The sequence below is a fragment of the Silene latifolia genome, unplaced genomic scaffold (genome assembly GCF_048544455.1).
Source record: "Silene latifolia isolate original U9 population unplaced genomic scaffold, ASM4854445v1 scaffold_70, whole genome shotgun sequence".
NCBI classification, from domain to species: domain Eukaryota; kingdom Viridiplantae; phylum Streptophyta; class Magnoliopsida; order Caryophyllales; family Caryophyllaceae; genus Silene; species Silene latifolia.
Genome location: NW_027413609.1, coordinates 1015192 through 1020153, shown reverse-complemented (window position 1 = coordinate 1020153; position 4962 = coordinate 1015192).

The following is a 4962-nucleotide window of genomic DNA, read 5'->3' as shown; positions in this document are numbered from 1 at the left end:
GATGCTGTTAACAAGCTTACTGAGGCCGTGAACCTCATGATGACCCGAATGGATGCAATCGAATCTAAGCTGGGTGAAGATTCCCCTCCACCACCGATCGATCGGAAAAACGGTTCAAGTTCATCGAAGACCGTTTGAAACTCTCCCAGGGGAAGAACATTCACTATGAGAATGCTAGGGCCTACGCCCCGGTGCAGGATAAGTTGCCCACGAACATGGTACTCACTGACATCCCAAAGTTTAAGGGCACAGAAGATCCAGTCCACCATGTTAAGGCCTATAAGGGGTACTTAGCACTGAAGGGAGTACCTGCTGACATGCTCTCTGAAATTTTCGCTCAATCTCTGGATGAACACCCGAAGGCGTGGTTCTATAATCTGGACCTTAAGAACTTCCCCACTTTCGAAGATATTACGGTGGAGTTCTGTAAGCACTATGCTGACAACGTCGAGATTCAAACCAACATAAGAACATTGGAGGTGATGACACAGAAAGAAAAAGAAGGCTTTACTGAATTCCTTGCAAGATGGCGCGCTGAAAGCGTGAAATTAGCCAAGAAGCCTGACGAAGTTGAAATGGTAGATAAGTTCGTAAGGAATCTACGACCTATTTACCGCAATGCTATGAAATACCAGAATTTTGGCTCTTTCAAAGAATTGATAAGAATCGGGATAAAGGTAGAAGATGATGTCATAAGGGCGGGCCGAAAGCCGAAAGGGTACCAAGGGGCCTCATCGTCTAAGGGCAAGGTCCCAGCAACCGCCCATATTGATGAAGCCATCAATCTCTTAGAAGGGCAATCGAAGAAGTCGCAGCGCCAAACACCTAGGGCATTCACCGATATCGGATGCACTTATACATACGCTCTCCAAAGGCTCATAGCCCAGGGAAAGCTGAAGCCCATCGGTCCAACTCCGGATCCACCTGCTGAACAACAAGGCAAATGGTACAAACCAAATGCCTACTGTGCCTTTCATCAAGGGAAAGGCCATGATACTGAAAGGTGCTATCGACTGAAGCACGAAATCCAAGACATGATCGAGAATGGAACACTCCCGATCCCAACTGTTAAACCCAATAACATCACCAATCCATTTGGCGATCACGCCAACTTTGTTTCTGTCGAAGACAATGTCGATTATTCCCATCTTATCCGCCCATGTCACTTGAAAGGGGTGTTTATCGGGAAAATATTTGTGGATGGCTTTGAATTCTTGCCAAACCCGAAGAATAAAATTCAAGTCGGGAGTCTTACTCTAGAATGTACTCCTCTCGTTAACGAAGTTAATAAAAGACAATTCGGTTCACCAACCTCCATCCCTAGCATAGATCCTCAGAGGACTACCTCGGGATGGAGGCAAACCATAACAGGGATCAAGGACAAGAGCCGAGCATCTAAGTTGACAGCTGAACACGAGAAAGCTCAAGACCAGATTTGAAAATTATGAGTCGGGATCTGTTTTCTTATCTTAGTCGAGTCGAGTCTAGTACTTTCTTTTCCTGAATTTGAGTCGTTTGTTCCGCGATGACCTAGGATGTGTCCTAGGAATCGTTCCTTCGAGTTTGTTAAGCATTTCTCATTCCAATAAAAAGTTGCAGTTTCGTTTCCAAATTTGTCTTGTTTTCAATCCTCAATCATTCTGAAAGCATGATAAAATGCACAACACACTCAAAGGCATCCCTGGGGTATAAATATGTCCCGTTTCAAAATGTAAGGTACACTAGGATCCTGCGTTTGATTCCTTTACCTATTCCATGTCTGGCGGTAGAAAACCTCCATCAAAACCAAATTTATGACAGGCTTTTAGATGATTCTAGGACGAACCCGGACTAGCTCCTTGTTTTCCATATCGATGACGGAAGGCAAGCCTTTTTCCCACAAAATCATCCCATCTCGAAGAAAGAAGATATCAACCCATTCTAACAAGGAATTGTTAGTTCTTACCCAAATTAGTTGGCGAAGCCCAGTTTTCAAGGTGTATCCATTTATGACTAAGAGAATGAATAGAAGATCATTTTCAAAGAGAAAAAAAAATGAAAAAGAATGAAAAATGAGAAAAAGAGAAAAATTGGAAAAATGAAAAAAAAAAAAGAAAAAAAAAAGAAAAATGATGAAAGAAAGAGAAAAAAAAAAGAAAAAAGAGATGTTGAAGTTATTGCAAAAGGTTTTTGGTTGAATGTCGAAGTTACGAAAGCCATAAGTCAAGTCAAGTACCCATAGTTGAAGTTCAATGGGCGAAGCCCAAAAGCTTAAGTAGTAACCTCTTTACCCCTAAGTCCTTCCTGAGACAGTTACAAGGGGATAGTCGGGAATTTTGAGAATCATTCCGCTTGTGTTGTTACACCCAGCCTTTAGGGTCCAGACATGGAAATTTGAACCCACATCATTTTTCAACCCATTTGCACTCGGGTTTCATCAAACCCGAGACACCATTTCCAATCACATCAGAAGCCATAACCCTTTGGCCTTAGCACCACAAAACGAACCTTCAGAATGATGGTTTACCTTGCGAACCTATGTTTACCAAGCTCCACATCCCAGAAGAATCACAACCTTTTGTACCAACCCTAGACACGGGATAAAACGGTACCTTACAGGCTAGAATGGGATACGACATGATACCTTAGGTGAAACCTTTGAGTGTGTACACACAATCAAAATGCCATGTTTATGCACCATGATCGAACTACGTCGGATTTGATTTCGCTCCACGCGAATACGTAGGCAGTCCTTCAGAATAAGGGATTCAATCCACTCATCAACCAAGTTGTCATCTTGTCGGTTTCTTACGGGTCTTAACCAAGTCCAAATGAAGCCACCTTTGTTTGAGTCAGTCTTAGCACTCGATGTAGGCTAGGATAAGGATATAGGTTCGGATGAATAGTATCAAGTCTCAGAATGAGCTTTATCTAACGGTTTAGGCAAAGATGCTGAGTCATATAGATGTGAGTTGTGTTGGGAACATAAAATATGAAAAACCCGCTGAAAAGAAAGAAGGCGTGGAAGAAAAAATAGTAAAAGCCCGCTGAAAAGAAAGAAGGCGGTGGCAAGAAATGATGAGACTCGCTGAAAATAAAGGAGGCGAGGAGAAGAGTGACAGAATGTTCCCAACAAAAGTCATGTGTGATGTCTAAGTGTTCTCATAAAATCAGTCTGTGTTTAGTGTCTGGGCGAAGCCAACGTTGTTGCTCTGTGAGTTTAATCCACCTTGTCAATGCCAAGTGATCTTGATTCCCATGTGCCCTCGGGAGCACGCCCATGCCATACGATATCTGTGTCTCAAGTCCGATGGCCTTGTGATTCCTATTTGCCATCTTTTGGGTGCGCCAGAATGGCCAATTTACATTTCTACCTCCAGCGAGTCCATAATTGAATTAAAACCCGTGCACACTTACGGTTTTATTTTCCTTTTTTGTTTTACGGTAGCGGGCTACGCCCACGTTATTTACGGGTCATACAGAATGTCTGAGTCGTATTTCGTGCTCACTCGTCAAGGTTCGATTTCAAAATGCCAAATTTTTCAGAATTCTGAAATTTCAAAAACTTTTTGCAAATTATGGGATAGATGATCCAAGTAGTGGTACATTTCAAGTCAAGGTTCAAATCTCAAAGTTCAAAATCAAATTTTGGGTCGACGACCCAACATCCAAGTGATTCATTTCAAATTCAAAATTTGGGTCGATAGCCCAATTATTCAAAATTTTCAACATGTTCAAATTTCGGGTCGATGACCCAGTCTTTCAAACTCAAAATTCGGGTCGATGACCCAACATTCCAAGTGATGTCAAATTCAAAATTCGGGTCGATGACCCAATTATTCAAAATTTTCAAATTCAATTTTCGGGTCGATGACCCAATCTTTCAAATGATCTAATTTTAGGATCGATGATCCAAATGTGCTTATGTGATGATTATTGCTAGTACGTTTTTGTGTTTCAAATATAGCAGGATATGCTTCAACTGGGGGCTCTAAAGTCTTCGACTTTAGAGCCATTGCAAACTGGGGGCTCTGAAGCCGTTGGCTTCAGAGACCATTATCAAGATGTAAAGATGACATCCACCAATAATTCAATTCAATACAAGAGTACGAAATGGAAGAATTCCGTAGCTGAAAGCAAATGATGAAAGCGGCGGCAACCTCCTTGGAAAGTCCCGTCCCTTTCGGACAAGCGCCAGCAGATGATAAATTTTGGGCAAATGTCAGCAGATGATGAATTTTGGACAAATGCCAGCAGATGATAAACTTTGGGCATGTGTCGGCAGCTTAAACTACGACGCGGGTTTGATTCCGTCAGAAACGGATACGTAGGCGCCTAAGGATAAGGCTCAATCCACCATATATGCAATTTAGGGGTCGATGACCAACGATGATAATTCGACGCAACAGAAGGAAGAGTTAATCCCCGACGAAGTTTCAGGTATGATCTCTTCTTATGGCTGGCGAGCTTATATACGCAAGTCTAATGGACTATAAACGACCCGAAGAATCCTCAGGTCGAGAGGGACCTGGGGTATACTTTGACTTTCGCCTTGTCCAAGCCTCGGTCAAAGTGGGGGCTCAGAGATACCCGTATCCGTCGATATTGGAATTTATAGAGAACCCGACAAACACCCGATGATGATAGGACACATGTATTCTTTAGTTGTCACTGTCATTATTTGGAGCTCGTTTTACGATGTAGAATGGGCGTCGTCGATGAAGTATTTTATTAATTTAAATGATATTTAAATTAATGTTTTTTTTAAGTGAGTTCATTTTATTAATTTAAATGATATTTAAATTATATCTTTTTTAGGTGAATTCAATTTATTTTATTTTATTTTGAATTTATTTTCCCAAGTTTATTTTATTGAAAATAAAATAAATAATTGATTTGAAAAATCATTTTATGAGTATATTTGATTTGAAAAGTCATTTATTTTAATGTGTTAATTGTTTTGAAAAATCGATTTAAAAATCG